Source organism: Mus caroli, chromosome 5 (assembly GCF_900094665.2).
Source record: "Mus caroli chromosome 5, CAROLI_EIJ_v1.1, whole genome shotgun sequence".
Lineage (NCBI taxonomy): Eukaryota > Metazoa > Chordata > Mammalia > Rodentia > Muridae > Mus > Mus caroli.
Genome location: NC_034574.1, coordinates 124,585,028 through 124,607,968, shown reverse-complemented (window position 1 = coordinate 124,607,968; position 22,941 = coordinate 124,585,028). Strand labels below are relative to the sequence as shown.

The following is a 22,941-nucleotide window of genomic DNA, read 5'->3' as shown; positions in this document are numbered from 1 at the left end:
AGATCAACGTGGATGAAGAAGGAATCCAGACTCTGAGCCTTCAGAAGATCAAAATCGGGACCAGTAAAGTAGGTTTTCTGTTGACTAAAGCAAAAGGTTTATGGTTGTGTTTTTTTTTCTTCCTTGCTGTTGACATCTGCCAAACAAGTGTCTTTCCATTTTTACTGATGCCTTGTGTAACTTAAAAACTTACCTGAATCTCAGAGTGTGTGCACTCCATGGTCCCAAAGCAATCGGTCAGTCCTCCCTTCCCCTGTGCCCCGTTCCATGATTTCCACCTCCTTCCTGCTGGCTTATCCTCCCCAGAATCCCACGGTTGGTTTGGTTTGCGTGCCTGATCATTCCCCATCCATCTCTGGGACTTTCTCCCTCCGCCTCCACCACAGCCTCCAGGAGAGATCTGAAGGCTCCTGTTCTCCACCATCATTAATTTGAATTCAGCATATGTAGCCGGTTATAAAACCCGAGACACCATCATCTGAGCAGGTCAAGCATATTCAGATGAAGACAAATGGTGCTTATTTGATTTCCTTAAAATCAGGAAATGAAAAAAGTGCTCTCTGGAGAAATCACGCTCCGCCTGACTTAGATGATAGACCAGCGCGTGTCCCCCAGATAAGAACAGCCTCTCGCCTGGAGGTTTTTATCTCTGAAGGACGGCCAGGACTGTCAGCTTGCTGACATGTGCATTATCCATGTCATTTTAAACAAAGTGACCTATGGAAGGGTGCGCCGTGCTGTGACATGGTAATGGGCTGTTGGATGACAGCAGAGGTACACACTGGGTAGGGGGCTGCGGGCTGCTCTTTTGTTTAACTGACAAGTCAGAGCTTCCTGCCTCCAACCCCCGGGAGAGAATCTTAGCTCCTTAGAAGTAGGACCTTGCGTATTTTGGACAGCCAACTTGTGTCAGGCTACGTGACAGCATACAAAGTTCAATCGCTGCCCATGCTAGCTCCAAGGTCACATGGACATAGGACAAAAACCTCCATAATTCTGTGGGGCGCCTTTGGCACCCAGGAAGATGTTGCAGCCTTTTGACCATTTTGAGAGCTCTACAGGAAAGCAACAGCTGGCCTCACTTCTATAAGAGGGCTGATTTTATTCAAGGTCTTTGTGTGCACACTTGTGTATATGTGCAGTTTCCTCTACGGGTGGATCCATGTGTACCTGTGTGCAGGTACATGCAGAGGCCATTACCAAGTGTTGCCTATATGATTTTTAGGATAGACCCTTGTTAGCCTAGAGTTCACTAAGAAGGCCAGGTTTTCTGGCCAGCAAACTGCAGGAACTGTCCTGTCACTGCCTGCCCAGGACTGGGATCCTAAGCCTGTGTGTTCTGGGCATTGAAGTCATGTTTGAACAGAAAGCTCTTTCAAACAAGCTCTCCCGATAGTCCAGGCATCTTTGTTTCAAAAGCCTGAATGCATATACCTGTCATGCCAACATTTAGGAGACTGGGGCAACAGAATTTCAAGTTTCACACCAGCATGTCCTACATAGGGAGCCTCTATTTCAAATAAATAAGTAAAGTGGATTCCATATTGACACAGCTGCCTGCAGTAGTGGGAGAAGGTATTAAAAATTCCTCTTTGCTATTTTTTCGTAGTATCTCAGTCAAGGCTCTTGGCCTTGGTTATACCCCAGAATCTTCAAGGAACTACCCCAGACCTGGTCTCCACTCCAGGTCCCTTGCCCCGGAGTCTCTGAGGATATCCACCATCATTAATCTAGACCATCAGGCTCTGGTTGTTTCTAGAATGGCATGGTTGTTGTCATTAGAAATATTGGAAGGGGATGATCAAGGTGATTGGGAGCAGCAGCAAAAAGCCAAAAAAATGAACAACTGAGTCCCAGGTTGTGTGAGGAGAGTAAACAAGCAGGACTAAGGGTAAGACATCAGTTGGTGGGCAGGGGGCACAAGGCACGGTCTTTTTGTGCACGGTACATCCCCTGCTTAAGCACTGGGTTGTAATTTGTTTGCATCTTGAAGATCATGAAGGCTTTTGAAACTGGGAGCTACGCCCTCTCTGCTATCCCTGCTCTAACATGGGTGTTTCTGCAGGGGGTTCCCAGCAGGAACCCAGGAGCCTCTAATTGCACCAGCGCCTGCCTGGCCCACGTGTAGTTAAGTCTGCCAGCCTTCTCCTTTTCCAGCTGAGACAGGGTAGTGTTTATCACCAACCTGAACACCATCCTTTCAGCTTTGCAGGGGCCCTGTCAGCCTGCTCCATGGCTGGGCCTTTCCCTGGAGCCTCTGAGCCCACTAGGGTGCTTGCTGGCACCGCATGGAGGGTTCTAATACAAATATGAATTGCTAATGGTGGTGTAGATGCCACTCAGCATCCTGGGATCCCTTCAGCAAGTCCCACCGGGGCTGCTGTTGTAGCCAAAAGTGAGACTTGCAGGAGGGACATGGTGGGAATTCTCTCCGGAAGACCTGTCATTCTAACTCCGTGGGGATCCACAGAACCGGCAGTCTAAAATTAGGGTACGGTATTTCACACAGCTGACTGAATTAAGATAAACTCGGCTTTCTTCGGATACGAAGCTATAATTTATAAAATGATACCCTTACTAATTAATGTGAAAGTATCTGGGAAAGGGCTGGGAAAGCAGAGCCCGTTCTGAAATGCTGGAGACAGACTTGCCCATGGAATGGATCCGATGAGACCCCCACTGCAAGCATCCTCAGCCACAGGAACAGCATTTCGTGTTCGCAGCAGAGAACCTGGAAGACTCCTGGGAAGGGAGAAATGGGGCGGTGAATTAAGTAGGCGGTGAACCTAGCATCGTGGATGTGGGATGTCTCTTCATTTGTCATGAGGAACAAGGAAGAGGCAGCACTTGGCCCCCTTATCACCCAAATTAAGCAATTACACCAATCCCACGCTGGAGGAGCATCGCTGTCAGGAGAACAGTGCAGCAAGCAATAGTGTTTCTGCACCCGTGCTCTGCATTTTCTTTTCTCTAACACTGGCAGCACCCTCACTGTGTAAAGCAACACCCCTCATTTGGTTATGAAATTAATGTCAAGATTTAAATTCACAATCTCTCCACCTACCTACTTCTCTTTGGCTGTGTGAGCCAAGGGATGGCGGATCAGAAGGAATCTCTAATCTCGTTCCTGGCTCTGTCCCTTGTCGTTCTGTATGCAGGGTGATGCTTGGTATTGTGGTATAGGAGATGGGGTGACATAGCACCACCGTGCTCTTGGAAGAGTAGAGTACAGGGTATGTGCCTGCACTCCCTAGGTGTTTAACTGAACTTGTTTACTTGGATCAAGACTCACACTGGGCAAGAGGAAAGCGGTGCTCTAGCTCAAGGACCTTGAGTCCTGCACAAGACCCAGGGGACCCCAGAACTCAGTTCTCGATAGAAGCGCTAGATTTTAAAAGGTCTCTAAAACCATATCCTTTCAACCCCCTTATCTAAGCATATTATTCATACACATCAGAGTAATATGGGGCCGTTGTAAAATGAGCAGGCAGCCATTAAGTAATAGATGATACCCATTTGCCCCAGTGGCAGCTGTTCCCAGGTATCAAACCTTTGCTATTTGCAGGGGAAAGTTTTTCTTCAGGCCTAAGGGGGGCAGGGATAGTATTTCTTTATTAACCTGAGGTAATGTTCACAAAGCTTCTGAGGTAATAGTTTTGCTCACTTTTTTTAATTTGTTCTTTGAGACTTTGGTACAATGGATTGTTGTTCTTCATGTATTTGAGACAAGGTCTCAATGTGTAGCTCTGGATGTCTTAGAGTTATGTTACGCAGACTTGCCTTGAACTCACAGAGATCTGCCTTCCTACTTGCTTGTGCCTCCCATTGTGGGGATTAAAGGTGTCCACCACCACACTCAGGCCCTCATAGAATCTGTATTGATGATATTCACTTCCTCAGTTCCTCCCAAGTGCACCCTTCCTCCCTACCCATTTAGCTGTGTCCTTCAGGATTTTCTTGTTGTTATTGCTGTTATATTTACTTATGTATTTATTAATTTTCAACTTTTAATACATCTTTAGTTAGTAATATAATAAAAAAGATTATATCAGCTTCCCCCTTACAGCTCTAGGGTAATATTTTATCACTGAAACTGGGTCAGGAAATAAAGCTTAGTGGGCAGTGCTCTTACTTAGCATGCTGGGAAACCCTGGGTTCCGTCCTCCACATCACATAACCCAGGTCCAGTGGAAGATGCATGTAGACACAGCTCGTGGGAGGTAGGGGCAAGAAGAGCAGAAGTTCAAGACCTTCCTCAGCCACATAGTTAACTGGAGACCATCTTGGGCTACTGTCTTCAAAGATAAGGTTTTCTTTAATTGTGGTTCTTGGTCCTGATGCAACTCACGTATTAGGGAAGAAACCTAACTGTGGCTTTTTTCCCTAATCCAGCATAGACCACACACACATACACTCTCCACTTGGCTCAGGAAGGACTTTGAAACTGCTGAAAAGTCAAACTGGAGGTGAGGCGTGTGGCTTTGTGCTTCTAATGGAAGAGTCCTGTCGCTTGATTGCCAGGCCACGTGTTACCCTGGTTAAAGGCCGTGCATCCTCAGCAATGTTCTGGAAACTGAGGAGGCCCTCATTATGGCTTGTGCAGTCTCCATCCTTGGTTTGTCAATCAGCTGCACCCTGATCCAGGGGCTGAAGAGACAGCTCAGTGGATAAGAGTAGTCAGTGTATGAACATGAAGATCTGAGTTCAGATCCCAGCACCCACATAGAAATACCAGTGTGGTCATATGTTCTTATAACTCCAGTGCTATGGAGGTGGGAGGACTGTAGACAAGGGGATCACTAGAGCTTACTGGCTGCCTACCTAGCTCCAGGTCCAGTGAGAGAACCTGTTTCAAGGGAATAAGGCCGAGAGTGATAGAGAAATATACCCAACATCCTCTTCTGGCTTCTGTTACCATGGAAACACACCTGTGCACGTACCCCTCCAATACACACACATATGCACGCACATACACAAAGACATACCCCGATTGAGAGACCACTGAGATGTGCTTTCCTGTTTTACAGTTTTTCAGCCAGGAAAAGGATCATCACTGTCCAGCCCTCCCAGAAGCAAAGCAAATAGCCACCACCCAAAAGAGTGGGAACTGTGGTTTGTGCTTGTGGCTCTGATCCTTTGCTCAGCACTGAGCAGAAATGAAGCACTGTGTATTTTGCTGGCATTGCGTTTTCGTTCTTATAAGAAGAGCGTGTAGAAGCCCTGTTCCATGGCCTGGTGCTCCAACCTGGGTCTTCCCTAGCCATTCCAATGTCTGCTTTCCGGGCTCCAACAAATACGAAGTCTCTTCCCCTTGCCTCTGCACTTCTGCAGTTTGATTTTTCTCATAAAAACATCTCTGAGCCATTTGTAAATTTCCTAGCATTCAGGGTACAATTTCTACAGCTGTTGGCTGAGTTTCAATAGCTTTCTCATTTTGGAGTCTCAATTTCCAAAATGCCTATCAACCTCTCCTTACCCCTCCAATATTATGTCTGGGTTAAGATGACATTTTATTATTCTTCCAATGTTATCATGTTTCGAATTGGCTTAATTACCCCCATATCCACTCAGCATTCCTATTGATGCCATCTTCAGATTAAATATCTACTGGAAATTATTTTAAATCCTGAATCTTACTATTTTTTTCTTCTTTCTATCATAGCTTTTCCAGGCCAAAGTAAAACTTGATGTCTGTGTACAGTAATCTTTTCAGTTTATAGCACTTCATATCCCTGAAAAGCCTGGGTTTTAATACACAGATTTAAATGTCTGAATTACATTTTTTTCTGCATGTGGTAGATACATGTGTACCTTGGCATACATGTGCAAAACAGAGGATGGTCTATGGGGGTTTGTTCTCTCCTTCCATTAAGTAGATTCCAGTGATAGAACTCTCATCTTTCAGCGTGGAAGCCAGTGTTTTACCCACTGAGCCATCTCGATGGTACCCTGCATATCTGTTATATGTAGGTAGGAACTGTTGGGAATTTGTCAAGATATCTCCAGCTGAACTTTTGTTTCTTGGGGTGAATGGAATGAAGAGTAAGATCCTGTGAAGGCATTTTGTTTTCCACAGTGGTGGATCACAGAGAGGAACCCTTGAAGACGAGTTTCTAGTTTCTTGCAGCCAGCCAGCTTCCAGGCTATAGACAAACCTCCTGATGGTATTGGGTCTTGGAATCATTATCTGTAGCGGGGCTGGATTAGATAACCTTGCACTGGGTATCCTGGTTTCTCTATATAGCTGTCTGCCTGAAAAGCATGATTAAACCCAAAGTATATGGGGGTGGGGGTGGGGGTGGGTAAAGTCTTATAGAGCCAAGGATGACTTTGAATTCCTGATCCTTCTGGCTTCATCTCACAAGTGCTGAGAGTGTGTTTGCTGCTACAGCTGGTTTATGCATTGCTGGATGTAGAACCCAGGCCTTTGTACATGCTAGGCAAACACTCTTCCTACTGAGCTATGTCTCCAGCCTTACAATTCTCAATGATGGTTTTTTTGTTTGTTTGATTGATTTTTTTTTTGTCAAGATGGCAGTAGTATTCCACAAGAGCCGTTTTATTCTTCACTCTCTTTTGAACACATGAGGGGAAAAAGGCATGGTGGACAAACTTGGGCACATGTATGTGGACTCATTTACGTAGCTGAAGGGAGTGTGCCTGCGGGTCTATTGCCTGTGTGCTGCCTCCTTCAGCTGCTCATATATAGCCACACAGCCTTTTTCCATCATTTACTTTATAGAGTCTGGACTCAGCTGGAATGTAACAAAGACAGAGAAATTAGCTCCTTCAACATTCTTTAGTCTTTAGTATGTTTGGGGATAGTATAGACACTAAATAAAGATCACCCTTTTATAATATGTTTCATGAGCTCAATTAATTGGTAAGGAGTCTCATTTGACTGATGAAAGGAGTTCTGGAAGCATCTGAAATTGAGCACCTGGTTCTATATCCCCATTCTCATAGGTGAGCTACTATCTTGGGTCTTATGGCTTCCATGAAAGGAGAGTTGCCAAGCCATAGACCAGTGAGTCAATGCCTTTGGGCTTCATGAGATTGGCCAGAGCTCTGTGCTTGTCCAGAGACTCTTACTTCTTTCATCTGAGAGTTGGGAGAGTGTTCTGTGCTCAAGAGAATTGTGTGGATGTCTCTTTAGTCATAGACATGTGTATTTATATGTTTGTGTGGCTGTCCTAGTTCTTCCCACCACACCTTCTGTATAGCCTGGCGGTTACAGCTAACTGTTCCTCATCGCTGTGCTGTTCCAGTATGATCAATCCCATAAGATGTGTGTATCACAATAAGGTGTCTCTGTAAGGATCTATTACCAGTTGTCTCAATTCTAATTTGTAAAGAAGTCTCAAAACTTACTTTGAGGAGTTGTCTCAGTTGATAAAGGGCTTACCTTGCAAAAATGAAGACCAGACTTCTATCCCTGCATCCATGTTAGAAAGCTGGGCATGTAATCTTAATGCTGGAGAGGCAGAGACAGGGGCTTGCTAGCCAGCTAGCCTAGACTACTTAGTGAACTCCAAGGCCAGTGAGAGACACTATTTAAAAAGAAAAAAAAAAGATGGATAACAACTAAGAAGTTGTCCTCTGGCCTCTACACATATATACATGCATTTACACAGTAACACACACACACACACACCAAAATTCAATGGATTAATGTACTTTTCTTATTATTCATGATACATTTGAAAAGGTTCCCCTTGTGTATATTGTAGAACTTTTCCTAGTCAGATTGGTAGGTGCTAACTACAGATCTGAGTGATGTCTTCAATTCCATGAGACCAGAAGCAGCTTTCTCCTTGCTGTGACAAACATGGCTTTATTTATGATCTACCAGAGGCAATGGGCTAAAGCCCGTGAAACGCAGGCTGGCTGGGAACCCCTGAAATGGACGGTTGTACTGTTCAAGGAGATCAGTGTGGATTTTGTTTCGTTTTAGGGATTTCTGATGAGGTTCTGAGTTCTTGATGTCAACGTGTAGATCTTAACTAGTGACAAGTTGAGATTAGGGTCAAGAAGGCTGTCTAAATAATAATATAAAGAAGAAAACTTCTCAAGCCACATGTGTCGGCATATACTTTAAATTCCAGCACTTGGGAGGCAGAGGCAGGCAGAACAAAGCTCTGTGAGTTCAAGGCCAACCTAATCTACATAGAAGGTTCCAATCCGGCTAGTGTGACATAGTGAGACTTTGTTCAAAATAGAAAGAGATAAAAACAAAAGGAGAAAGAAACATAAGAAACATAGCTTCTCATTGAAGCATGTGCTGCGTTATTTGGAACACGTACACAAACGTCATTTTATATAGGACCTGCTCATGTGTATATCCTGGGGACCAACATGGTAGCCCTTCAAAGACTTCATCCTCTCAAGCCCATGTCTTCCTCTTACAGGTTAAGAAAATGGAATATAAGGATGGTTTGAGGGCCAGGATCTGAGTCCTTTTCCCTGTTAGCTCATCTTTCTTTCCTGATGATAAAAATACCTGTGGGGGTGGAGGGAATCACATAAAGGCAGGAAAGGTTGATTCTTTGGCTTCTGATTTCTCTCCTTAGCTTGGTACTATAGCTGTGGGCTTGTAGCCCAGCAGAACATATATGGCGAGGAAGGTGTAGTAGAACGAAGATGCTGAATCTGTGGTAGCCACAAAACAGGAAGAGAAAGAGGAAGGAACCATAGTCCTGCTTTTGACCTACTTTCTGTAACTAGATCTAACCTCCTAAAGTGTCTTCCGATTCCAGCTTGGTCCCCACCTAAGGACTAAACCTCCAAATGAGGCTCTAGATCAAAGGATCACAGTTGGGCAATGTGTGAGAGCCATATTGGAACCCATGCTATGTGCTCGTTGGATACGAGACTCTAGGATGCCATGTGTCCATGCACCTTCACTTCTACTCTCGGGATTCCAGCTAGCTTCTGAACAGGACTCTACAACAGGAGACACTGAGTAGATTCACCGTTGCCACTGATGACAGAGGCACGAGCCATTTGTCTTCTCAGGTTGGGAAAAATCCAAGGCGTATTAGTTTCTGTTCTATCACTGTGATAAACTACTGGAGAAAAAGCAGCTTAAGGAAGAAAGGGTTTATTTTGGCTTAGCAGTTCCCAAGGAGGCATTAGTCCATCATCTTAGGAAAGCCAGGGTAACAGGTATGTGAGGCAGCAGACAGACAGTCAGGAAGTAGAGAGCGCATACCTCAACCACATATGGAAAAGAGATGGAGAGAGGGGGGAGGTAGGGTGAGAGAGGAGACGCACAGAGAGACACATGCAGGGAGAGAACCGGAAATGGGTCTAGACTATAAAACCTCAAAGCACACTCCCAGTGACATACTTCCTCCAGCAAGGCTCCACCTCCTAATGGTTCTATATCCTTCCCAGATAGTACCACCAACTGGAAAGAAAGTGTTCCAATACATGAGCCTAAACCGCTACACAAAGGCAAGAAGGATTGGCCTTCATGTAAGACATATAGTTTGATTTAAACATGGGAATAACAGAGTCTCTTTTGTGATAGTTGATTAAAGGCATAGACGTTGCACACCACTGAAATAAGATTAACCCATGTTGGGCTATGAAACATGGCTTCCCTTTGTGTGTGTGTGTGTGTGTGTGTACACATTTAATAGCTAAATACTAGGTTCCTGGGTAACTCACCTGTATCATCTACCAATGCTAATATAAGTAAGTACCCTGAAAATGTTAGCATTATATCTAAGAGTTGCTTTATTGATTATCCAGATCTCAGGATGAAGGACTCACCTTCATGCCCAAGCATTGACTGGGAAGAGCGTGGCCTGGAACAGAGGCATTTTAGCATCTCCCTCCCATGAGGTCGATGCAGACTATGACCAGCAAGCAGGATTGCACTGTAGCTATCACCTCTAACAGCACTTCCACTTGTGATGGTTTGGCTGTTTTTCATCCCCTGACCCCATTCCTTCACCCAGAACCTTCTCCCATGCTCCAAGCATCAATTCCAACCCTTGTGAGCAATCTCTGTGTCCCTCAGGGCCACAGGGCCTTTCCTTTCTGGGGACCAAATGTGAGATGGCCTGTCCATGAAGCCCAAATGGCAGTAAATATATGAAGCGGCCATGTTCGCATTAAAGATTATATATTTGCCACTAAGGGGAGAATATAGTATTTATCGGCTGGAGTGTGTACCAGCTGAGCTGATTACAGCATAGCACTCCGTCAGCCAATGATTGTCCCGTCTTTTATCATTTGTGTCACTCAGCACCAAAGAGGAAGGGAATGGATGGCCCCCTTCTCCCTTCCATCCCCATCTTTTCTACCCCCTCCCTCTCCCTCTTCTCCCCTTCCCTCTCTCTCTCTGTCCCTCTCTCTCATACCCATTTTGTGTAGAAAATTTGTATTTACTTTGGGAGTGTAATTTGTTCCTCATGGATAATGTGACCCTGAGCGGAGCCGGATCATGGGTTAGTTGAAGTGATATTTTCCGCTAATGGTAGTCGTACATCACCGCTGTCAGCTCGGGTTAGGAGGCAAGCACATTACAGCTCCATTTTACCTCTGCAGGCATCTGGGATTATTTGCCATAACCGAGTATGACATGACCGCACTACAGAGTGCATTAAAATTTTACTGGCTTCTCAGGCAAGTTCCTGGCTCCAGTGAGCGCTCCAGGCAGGCAGTCTGATGGGGGACCCAAGGGCCCTGACTTCCTGCTCGGAGATGCAGAGGGTGGTGGTAACCTAAGATGGTCTGCTCTTCGCTCGGTCTGAGGAAAGAGTCAAGGAAAATCCTGGGGGGTAGAGGGCAGATGTGTGTGTGTCTCTAGATACCTGAGACTGACAGGTGACATGCTGCCCTGTGTGGATAACCAGGGGCTAGCTGGAGTAACCACTACAGTGGGAGGGTATCCTGTGCTTCGGCCCACAGGGCATGTGAGAAATTGGTCCTTCTCCAAGGAGATGCCAGGGTAAGGAGGTCACTGCCAAGCCTTGGGCAAATTCTTATTGTTCATTTGTCTGAGGCCAGGCTAACCTACAGAAGCAAGACTCTTCAGTGTGGTAGAACCCATGCTGTGTGGAACCGGACTGAGCCTAGTGCATCCCTAGAATTCTATAAGCTTTGGGGTGATAAATGCATGTAATCCTAACACACTGGAGCTGGAGGCAGGAAGATCAGAAATTCAATTTACCTTCATATGAAGTTTAAGATCAGCCTGGATTATAAGAACCCTTGTTTTAGCAATAGCGAAAACAAAAGGCTGCGGTTGTAGCTCAGTTAATAAAGTGTTTATGTAGCATATACACAGAGCTCTGGGTTTGACTGCTAGTATAGCATAGACTGGACATAGTGTTGCCAGCTTTGGGCAAATAGAGGCAGGTGGATTATGAGTTCAGGGTTACCTATGGCTACATAGTAAGTTCAAGGCCAACTTGGGATAATTGATACCCTATGTCAAAAACTACAATGGCACTAAAAGGACTTGGTGACATAAGTAAGTTGACACAGTGCTTGCCTCTTCTGCACAAAGCCCTGGATTTGATACCCAGTATCGTATAAAGTGGACATGGTAGCACACTGTTCTAATCATAGCCTCAGGAGGTGGAGGTAGAAGGATCAGGAGGTCAGGGTAGTTCCTGGATACACAGCAAGTTCAAAAACCACCCAACCACCCTGAGTTATGGAACCCTGTCTCAAAACAACAACAACAACAAAAAAAAAAAAAAAACACCAAAAAATGTCTGTCAAAACATTCTGTACATTGTAGCATTTATCTATCCAAACATGACCTCCCTGATTTTACTTATAAGGAAGCCAAGGTCCAAAGAGGTTTTGTATAATTTATATAATAATATACAGTTGGGTTTCTAACTTCATCACCTGTGATGTTTCTTATTCTCTCTGCTACAAATAAAAATATTACTTAGAGCACCGTTAGATGTTCTTCATACACACCTACTGTTCTGATCTGTCTACAGCTATCATATAGGCAGGTATTGATATTATCCTCAGGTTGCAGAGGAAGGTAGATCCACGCACCCAAAGTCTCACCCCCACCAATGGCAGATCAAGGTGTAAGGATTGTGTGTGTGTGTGTGTGTGTGTGTGTGTGTGTGTGTGTCTGTCTGTCTGTCTGTCTGTCTGTCTGCCTGTCTGTCTGTGTAAAACTTGGAGTCAGTTCACTCTTCTACCATATGGGGTGGTAGGGATTAAACTCAAATCATCAGGCACCTCCACCTGCTGCCCCATCTTGCCAGCCCCAGATCAAGGCTTAACTTCCATTGGTAGACTTTGGAGGCTGTCCCCTCTGCCACCAAGCAGGACTCTGACTCATAACACACTCTGACAAGCCTGAAAGCTGATGGGCGACAACGACCAGTGACATCGTAACATGTTGACATGAAAGGAAACTTTCAAGGAGTGTTTTGTCACTTTTCAGTTGTAACTCAGCTAACATCCAACAAAATATTGCTCAGTGAAGACAGCCTGTGATGAGGTTTAATTAACTCATAAGTCCTGTTCACAGTTAGCACGTCACTCGCATGCAAATGGTTCTTCTAAGGGCCTTGACAAGCGTTCATTTTGATCAGTTAAGACTTACAGTCACTCCAACAAAATGCTTTACACCACTTAACATCCTTTAGTATTCTTCCTGGGGAAGAATTCAGTGTAGGGGTTAGAGATGTGGTTCCGTCGGTAGAGTGCTTGTCTAGAGTGCATGAAGCCCTGGGTTCTATCCTCAGCACCTTATGGATCGGGTTTGGTGGTACATGCCTGCCATCCCTTCACTCTGGATGGGGGTGGGGGGGGACTATATAATGTGTTGGAGCACAGCCAGAGAGCTACATACAACTTTCTTTAAAAGAAGGGAAAGAGGGGGATGTGGGTGCTGGAGCTCAGTGGGAAGAAGCACTTGCTATGGAACTTTAAGGCTCAGACCTTGGATCCCAGCTCCCAAGTCAAAAATGCATGTGGCTGAGTATACTTGTAACCCTTCCCCTATAGGAAACAGAGGCAGGAGGATTTCTAGAACTGACTACCAGCCTAGCTCCAGATTCATTGAGAAACATGGGAATTCTCAAGGGAGAGGAGAGGGAGGACAGAGCAGGATACCAACCCCCTCCTCTGACCTACATGCTCACATAGAAGCACATGCACCTATGTCAACATAAACTTACATGGACTCATGTAATTCCTTGAGAAAACAAGCTTTGAGTGAGTCAGAGACCTCAGGCTTCAGGTAGAATAAAAGGTTTACAAACTCCACATAGGTGGGTTCTGAGTGCCAGACACTGTACACATTTATACTCACGGAGTGAACAGTTCCTTTCAGTTTAGCCAGAAAGGCCTCTCTTTCTTCTAGTCCTGAGCTGCTTGCCCTACTCCTCCATAGGCTCATAACACTCACACTGATCCTTCCAACCAGATCATAGGAGTGCCAGGCTCCTGACCTAGGTTTCTTCTCTGGTCTTAAATTCAGACACTCAGGCAGTAAAGAATGAGGACAGAAGTATTGATCCAGTCATAGGAAAGTAATTATCCCTCTAGGATGGTCTGTTTAGAATGCAGTCATAATTTTAAATAGTGTACTCCCCAGCGGCAGCATAACAGCATATGGTTGTCTTTGTTTAAGTGACGTCACACTGGTACTCTCACTGCTTTCTGGACTCCAGTGATGTGTGCATCTAAAATGAGTACACATTGTAAAACTTGCTTTAGCCAACAAGCCACGTACCAAGTGATTATTCAGTTATCATGGTCGACTTGTGACCTTGTATGAGAAAACTCTGTGAATTCTTACATCATTTTACATCTACAGTGGTAAGTGCTTCAGCAACTATCAAGGTTTTCTTTTGTTTTGTTTGAGATGGGGTCTCATTATATACTCCCAGCTGGCCTCCAACTCAGAATCCTCCAGCCTCACTCAGACTCCCCAGTTCTGGGATTACAGACATGCTAACACTCCCAGTTTGGTTAGATTTTTTTTTTAATTTGTAAACAACATAAACTCAAACCAATTGATAATGAAATGTATAAGCTTTTGATATCTAAATACACATGTTAACCAAGCTATTAGAAAGGCTTGGGAGATAGCTCAGTAGATAAAGCGCTTGCTACACACATAAAAGCCATGTGTGGTAGCATATGTGCCTGTAACTGCAGTGCTAGGTGGGAGGCAGAGAAGAGACAGGTGGCTCTCCAGAGTTCATTTGCCAGCCAGAGCAGCTGAATTAATGAGTTCGAGGTTCAGTGGAGACACTGTCTCAAAAAAGAGTGGAGGAGTGGTGGAGAGTGACCAAGGAACACACCCATTGTGGTCCTCTGGCTCCCATACACATGCACACACACCCCGAATGAACACATACATACAACATGGATGAAGAAAGTCTGGGATCTGCAACTAGACTTAGAAATGCTGAATCCTCTTATCTCTGCCTCTTGGCCTGTGCACCTTTAAGCTCAATTGTTTCTGAGTCTTGGTTTCTCTTTCCAGTAGAAATCATGACCCTTTCATATTTCACCTTCAGCCAATCAAAGGGCCACTCCACCTCCTCCTCCTCTTCTTCCTCCTTCTCTTCCTCCTCCTCCTCTTCCTCTTTCTCTTTTTCCTCCTCCTTTTTCTCCTCCTCTTCCTGTTCCTTCTCTTCTCTATCCACTCCCCCCACCCCCACATACCTGTTAACAAGACCCAAGGAAAGAATTCTGGCTACCTAGGGTAACAGTACCTGTCCAGGGTAGACTATCCCAAAGGGACTATGGGCCAGGCTACCTTTCATCAGGTTCTCATGCCTAGATATGCCCTCTCTGGAAAGATGGCCTCAGCCATGCTGTTCAAGATAACTATATACCTAATATTGGAGTCAGTGGAAAGCCCAGAAAGGTGGAAGTTAGGCAACCAGCTGTTTGTTCTGTGAACCCAGCCTGACCTTCTGCTGCTTGGGTTAGACACCACTTCTTGTCAACCACAGTATCTGCCTTGCTTAGCCAAAGTTAACACTTAAAAAGTATTCCCAGAGGCTGGGAAATCCCCCGGAATCCACATTAAAAAATGGGGTGTAGCCATTTGTGCCTGTAACCCCAGTGCCAAAGGGAACAAAGGCTGAGGGATTGCCGAGGCTTGTTGTAGACCATGTAGCTGCAGGCTTAGTAACAGACCCTTCTCCGGGGAATAAGGTGGAGTAATAGAACAGGACACGCAAGGTTCTTCCCTAGCACACATACAGGTACACCACACACGTATACACACACTCCTGTATATACACTCAGAAAAGTCACCAGGCTGGCATGTATCTCGGTTGATAGAGTGCTTGTCTAGCATGCTCAGTTGGGGTTCCATCCCCAGCATCTTATAAACTGGGTGGCACACCCCAGTAATTCTGGCACTTGGAAGATATGGGTCGGAGGATCAGCTCCAGATCACTCTTGGCTATATAATGAGCCTCGTGTGGGATACATGAGACTCTGTGATCTTATTCAAACAAACCAATAAATGAAAGTGTTCACAGATTCTGAAACATGGGTGTGTTTTCAGTTATACTCACGAGTTGTGTAAATATTCAGAGCATTTAAAATACCACTTACAGATTAATTCTCTCTTACTGAAACAATTAAGGCTGCAGAAAGTCATGGGATTTCAAAGAGTGATTGTTCATGTATACATGCACAGAGAATAGATCAGAATTCATTAGTGTTTTAAGTTTAGTAGTTGATGAGTTCCTCCCCAATTATTAGACAGCCACCTTGAGAGACATGAAGATCTTTGAAGTCACTCGGATGGTAATTATTAAATTACTTTATCTAGGATACAAAATGAAACCTTCTCTTCCAGAGGGATTATAGTCACCTCGAAGTACTGACACGGTCCTTCAACAACAGCCAGCAGCCTTGCTAAAATGAGTACCTTAAGTGTGGAAATGAAATCCTGAGAATGTAGTTCAGTTGCTCCAGTGCTTACCTACCTAGCATCGGGAAGCCCTGAGTTTGATCCCCCGCACCACATAAACCAGGCATGATAGAGCACAGTGTAATCTAGGATCTCATAAAATAGAGGCAGTGGGATCAGGTGTTGAAGGTCACCCTAGGCAATATCAGAATTTGGAGGCCAGCTTGTCTCCATAAGAAGAATTAAGAAGAAAAGAGAGAGAGAGTAGGAAATGTGTTCTTCATTTTTGGCTGCAAGCTTAGCCACCAGAGCTCTGAGCCATGCATCGTGGGAGCTGGGGATAGAAAGATAGCTAAGGTGAGCCAGGCATTTGGAGAGATGGCTTATAATTAAGGAGAAGGCCAGGGTACCTAGATGAAGTCCAAGAGTTTAATATGTTCTGCTGCCCTAGGGACCCGAGTATGGAGCCATCTCGTCTGGGGAAGGCAGCCTTCAAGCTAGATCTTACTGGAAGTCATTGAGTACCAAGATAGCCAGGCCAGTGCAGACGAGGCAAAGGGGAATTCATGTGCAAAGAAGGGAGAGAGAAAAGCAGGCTGAGCAGGAGCACTCCCACCTCTGTGTACGCATCTGCACAGATGATGAGCACGCAGCCTTGCCCCACCTCAGCAGCAGAGAGCACTCTTGCTGCCATTCGTTTACCCTCCCTGAGAGACCTGACCTTCAGAGCATGAGGCTAAACAAGCCCTTCCATAAGTTGCCTCTTGCCAGGTATTCTGTCCAAGCACAGCGTGGTGACACAGGTCCAGGTTTATGGCGGGGTGTAGGAGAACACAAGACTGATGCTGACTGTATAAAAAGCTCCAAAAAACCAGACCTTCTATGTCAAGGGGGAGGTTTGGATTTGATCCTGCAACAGCCACTCAGGAGTGAAGGGCACATGAGATTCGACCCTGGGGAAGAGACTTTGGGTGGAGGCATGTGATGATGGCGTGGTTTTGAGGCAAGGTCTTATGTAGCTTAGGCTGGCCTCAAACTCAATATGAAACCCAGACCCGCCTTATACTCCTGATCCCTGTCTCAGCCTCTGGACCACGGGTATGCATCGCCACTTCTAGCTTGCCCATAGTAAGTTTTGAAGTATGTATTTTGGGAATGCTAAGTACATTTAGGTCATTGCATGGCATATTATATTTAAAAAATAAAATTGAGCCAGAGTTTCTTTGAGTAGTGCTGGCTGTCCTGGAACTCACTCTGTAGATCAGGCTAGCCTTAAACTCACAGAGATCCTCCTGCATCTGCCTGCCAAGTGCTGGATTTAGAGGCATGTGCCACCACCACCTGGCTCAATCTCTTTTTACATTTATTTATTTTGTGTGTTTGGGGGAGGGCAATACTATGATTCTCTTGTGGAAGTCAGGGGACAACTTGAAGGAGGAAGTCCCTCCTCATTTACCATGTCTGTTCCGGGGATTGAACGCAGGTCGACAGGCTTGGCAGCAAGCCCCCTTTTACCTGCTGAGCCAATCTCCAGCTCTAATCCTTGAGTACTCCCCACCCCCCAGACTTACTTTTTAATCATATATACTTGGGGATAGTTGGGTAGGTGCACATGAGTACAAGTGCCTTAGAGGCCAGAAGGCTACCCCGAATCTTCTGGAACTGGAGATAGGTACTTGTGGGTTGCCTGATGAGAGTGCGAGGAACCAATGTCAGGTAGAAGCAGCAGAACCATCCATCCTCACCACAGACACACTGCTTAAAAGGAAAGTTTGTTCTCTTTTAATAAAGGAGGAACTAATAGTAGACTGAACTCAGAGGGCCCGTGGTCCTTTGTGATCCTACCTTCTCTGCTGGGCATGAGGGGCTATCCTGTCATTCTTCGTCATGATGTTTGATGTCTATATGAGCTATCGTTTTCTCTTCATGAGAAGGTGCTAAATGAACAAGTACAAGTGTATGACACATCCCTGTTAGGCCAGCAGCTTGTCAACACATCAAGGCAGATCCTCATCACTAGCTACTTCCAGCCATTCCCCACAACAGAAAAGGCTGGGTGGCAAGGTGACTTTCTCTTCACCAGCAATGCCTTTATGCTGCATTGTGTGTGCATTGTGTGTGCATGTATGTGAAGGTGCATGTGTGAGCCATCTTGGGTTTCCTGAGGTGCCATCTATCTACCATACTTTGAGACAGGGGGTCTTGCTGGATCTGACGGCTCAAAGTATGAAGGCTGCACAGTGTTATGCCTTGTTGTGCCTCTCCAGCACTTGGATTTACAGGGGCATGCCACCACGCTTGGCTTTTAAGATGTGCTTTCTGAGGACTGAACTCAGGTTGTCATGCGTACATGGCAAGAGCTCTGCTGAAGGAGGCACACGCACACACACACAGCCCTCTCCAGTCTGTTTTAAATGTTTCAGATAGAAGAGGTTTAAAAACAAGTCTGATGTTTTGTGACTGAGCTCTGGGGTACACATTCCAAACAGTCCCGGATATTGCTTTTGCCCAAGAAAATGTGAGCCTTGGAATCTGGAATGAGGATGGAGAGACAAAAGAAAAAGCAGCAGCAATGGCTGCTTTTGTTCCTTGTTTCTTGAGGTGCTGGGGATTTTTAAAGACTTACTTTATTTTTCATGATGTGTATGTGTGAGGGCCTGTGTATGGATGTGTACACTGCTGCTGGCCTTAAAGGCCAGAGGCATGTAATCCCCTGGAGGCGGAGTCACAGACATGTCAGTCAGATGTACTTTACTGGATATAATTTAATCTTTCTTTGGAAATTAAAACCCCTTTCCAAACTTTCTGGGTGTCGGCTTTGAACAGAACGGTCCTTACCCCCTCGGTGTGGAGGGTGGGGTGAGTGTAGTTGTTGCTACCACACCCTCCAGATTTACCTCTCTCCACTCCCAGTCTCTGAGGCCCTCAAGGCTCACTACTCCTGGTTTCCAACCCAACAGCAGGGACTAGGCATACCCACGCCCTCATGAAGACTTCCCTTAATCTTTTAGGGACCTCAACTCAAGTAAAACCAAATCCTTGGCTTTGATGTAGAAAGCAATTTCAGTAATGTCAGTATGAAGCAGAGTTGGAGATTTATTAAAAGATATTTTAATATAGATCTTAATCAGGGGGTGGGAGAGAGACAGACAGACAGACATCTATGTGTGTGGGCTTCTCAGAGTCACCCTTCATTGTCTCCACAATAGACGTGAGTAGGATTTGGGTGGGGTTGGAAGCTATTATCTTCAAAGGGAGGCTGAGGAAGCAACTGCCACCACAGGGTTGTTCCTGAGGGGCCCTTAAAGGATTACAGTTGACAAGGCCAAAGCCTAGATCTCAGGATGCAGGAAGTTGAGATAGCTTCACTGTAAACAAAGTCGATAGTCTTGTCAGGTTCTCAGAAGGGATTCTGGGGAGAAATGAGCCCCATCCAAGGTCATACACACTCAGGCATTAAACCCAGCCCAGCTCATTGCTGTTTTAGCATAAAGTACCATAAAAGCAATATTTGCTTTATGTCAACAAGCTTCATAGGAAATATTCTTATCATCAGTTGATTTTTTTTTATATGTGCATATATAGTATGTGTGTGAATGTGTGTCTCAGGGGAGGGTTGTGTGTGGTGTGTGTGTGTGTGTGTGTTGGCAACCAACATCTTCCTCTTTGTCTTATTTTTTTAAGACAGGCTCTCTCACTGAGCCCAAAGCTCACTAGATCCAAGGCTACCCGGCAGTCTCGACCCTGCAGAGCTAGGGTTTACAGACCCATGTCAGCCTTTCCAGCTTTTACCGTGAGTTCTGGGCGTCTGAGCTCACTTCCTTGGGCTTGGGCAGCAGGCACCTTAGACACTGAGCCATTTCCCCAGCCCACAAATATTAATTGTCCTGGAACTTCCTTAGCAGGTAAAAGGTTTCAACCAGACTCTGGGATAAGGGACTCTCTTCCTTTCCCATGTTCCCATAATACTCCCTCTCTTTGTTTCTTGCCTTAAGGACGTGAAACACAAAGCCTACAGCATCCTCACACCCCACCCAGGGGGCTGTTGCTTAGTAAACATCAGCCTTGAGCCCCCATGTTCCTGTCAAGGCCTCCTGTCCTCTCCAAGCTGGGCCAGTGGCGACAGCAGCTCAGCCACAAAGGCCCTCAGCAACACTCCAATTCACAGTGAAATGATTTCCTGGGCCTCGTATAATTTAACCTGCCCACAGTGCTAAACTTCTATATTACACATTTCTGTCAGGATGTCAGAAGACATGATAAGCCCCCTTGAAGCTGCAACCTCGATTACATGCTAAGAGGGTTGCGTGGGGGACTCCCCCTCCCTACCCTGTTCTGGAACATCGCTGAGATTTATTTTTTTATTTTTTTAGCATGGTCTCTCAAGTAGAGAGAATACCTCCTTCATGACCCTAGCCTCTTGTTAGCTGATAGATGAAATCTTTTCTTCTCTATTATGTTTTCCAAATTCAAGGTTTCTCTTTCGAGTCTTGGACGACAGCCAAGTGGCTGGGCTTTGTTAGCCTATAAATTCCTGTCTTTTTTACTCCTTTAAGTAGAAGCCTTTTTTCCCCTCCAGAAGAAGAAAGACCTGAGGAGTCTTCATTTTCTCAAGGGTCCTTGTGGGTGCTTCTAGGCCACAGGCATGGGGAGGTGAGGGAGGATGTATTCCTTGGCCCCTTTTCAGGATTTTTTGTTTTTTAAGGGATCAGACCTTAGGAATAAATCCAACTAGAGACCACCATTTTCTCGACTGCTGTCTGTTGTGTCCTCAGATGCTGCTTCTTGGTGAACTAGATATCTAGCTACGGCACAAGCTTGTCTGATGGCCGTAAGAATAGATACAGGGTGGAGTTGCTACTCCCCAAATCAGCCTCATTACATAGGATACAACAGTGGGATGCCCCACCCAGATAGAGGCTAGCAATGCTCATTGGCTGGATGGTATGTCTCACTCGAGCACAGAATGCTGGGACTGGGTTCCAGTTAATAGAGGAAGCAAGGAAGGCTGAGCAGCATAGTCCTGCCATGGTTCATAAGCGGGTGCTAAGGTACCTGCATTTTTCTTAGTGTTAACTTAATCATGATGGGGCATTTGATTTTCCTTTTCCCTCTTCAGATTGGGGAGGGGCATATAGGCTAGAAGCTAACCTTCGGGCTCAAACATTGTTTATCTATTCAGTCATTTATTTCACATATATACTTATCATATTATTTATTTTGTTCACTGGCAATTCAGGTTGTCAGTCACAGCAGTCAGTACAAGAACAAAGCTATCAGAGTCCAAGTTCAAAGCCGAGCTCTTCCAGACTGGGCTGCTAGTTCCAGAGAAGCCATAGTTACCAGTACATCTCCATTGCCTTTAGCACCATGCCAGCATGTAACCTAAATCTAGAAGAAGACAAGGCCCTGGTTGTTTTGCCAAGTGCACAACCCCTGTCATCTGAGCCTTATTACTTGTAAAGCTGATGAGATGTGATCATTGCCCCAGGCTCCTTTGCAGCCCAGGATGGTGGGCCCTATATCTGAGTGTGTTCTTGGAAGTACCCTTGGGACATGGGGCATGAACCTCAATGTAGGTCCAGTAAGAATCTGAGGATAGGAGACCAGGCTGAGGGGCAGAGGTTATCATAGTCTTTTTTTTTTTTCCTTGAGTCTTAAATATCTCAGGTGACTTAGCACTCACTTTTAGCCAAGAATAGCCTGAACTCCTGATTCTCCTACCACCAGTGTTGGAATGAAGATGGACATTATGGCTTATATGGTCTCGGAGATAGAACCCAGGGTTTCATGCATACTAGACTAACACTGTACCAACAGAGCCATATCCTCAGCTACTAAGTGCAGTCTTCACCAGGGTCTTGAGTACTGCTGAGTGGACAGGTGGTCTCATGGACCACACCCCTATAAGTACAGGCTCGTTGAGTCCTTCCCATGGTGGAGAAGGCCCATCCCCACATGAAACAGGTAAGGGACACACACATAGTCACAGGCAGGCATGCACTCACATGCATTCACACTGGTCACACACTCAAGCACTCGTGCTCCTGTGGCACATCTCGTGAGACTCAGACTCAGGACCCCAAAGCTATGCCCACCCACCTCAGCATCTGCCCACTCTCCTCTGTCACTCTGCTTTTTCTCCGAATTCCCAGAAGTCAGTGTAAAATACTACCTATTGTCCAACGGGCCTGCAGAAGTGAGCAGGACTTCTCAAAGCTAACGGCCTCAGGACTGTGTCCTGAGAGGTCCCCTTCTGCAAAAGAAGGCCAGCTGTCCAAATCAGGGGCAGCCTGGTCTTGAAAACAGGGTTGCTTTAGCTGGAACCCACCTTGAGCCACGGGTGGACTTACCAGTGTTGTCTGCCTCGGTTTCCTTGTATGGAAAGAAGTACTCCAGGTGTCCATAGCTCTGTGATTTCCTGTGAGAAAACACGCAAACAGCATCACAGTGTCCAGCCTCCGTATTCATCCACTCCGCACTGGAACATGGAGTGGTGGTGTGCTCTAGCATGCCTGAGTTGCAAGCCTTGGAACTGGTGCGGGAGCGGAGGAAGGGCTCCAATGTAAGTCTGCAAAGGTGTTGGAGTTTAGTCATAAAAGCTGCCATATTAGTTCTTTTTCTTGCTACTGAACCAAAATACCTTAAATACGGAAAGGTTTATTGTGAACTCACCACTGAGGGGTACAGTGTGTCATGGTGGGGAGGCATGGCCGCAGGAGCATGAGGCAGCCTGTCACATGGCTTCCACAGTCAGGAAGCAGGGGGAGAAGGATGCTGGTGCCCAGCTTGCTTTCTCCTGTTTATTTCGTTTCAGAACTTTGACCTGTGGAGCGGTGCCACTCAGTTAATGGGGTCTTCCCTCCTTAGTTACCCCAGTGTAGAAATCCCCTTCTCAGGCATGTCCAGCGATGTGTCTCCTGGGAAAGCCCAGGTTCCCTCCGGTTGACAGTATTGACCATCACAGTCCCCTAGAACCTCACCAATGGTTCTGTGTGGATGAACACACGGGATAGACACTGTGTCGGTATTAGTACATGTTTTCTCACAGGAAAATACAGTGGTCT

At 45.7% G+C, this 22,941-nt stretch overlaps 1 protein-coding gene across 2 annotated transcripts in view; it reads left to right on the top strand.

Moving 5' to 3' along the window:
- The window catches only part of Auts2 (activator of transcription and developmental regulator AUTS2), a 1,096,900-nt gene that overhangs the window by 771,135 nt on the left and 302,824 nt on the right, over positions 1–22,941 (top strand). The window lies entirely within an intron of this gene.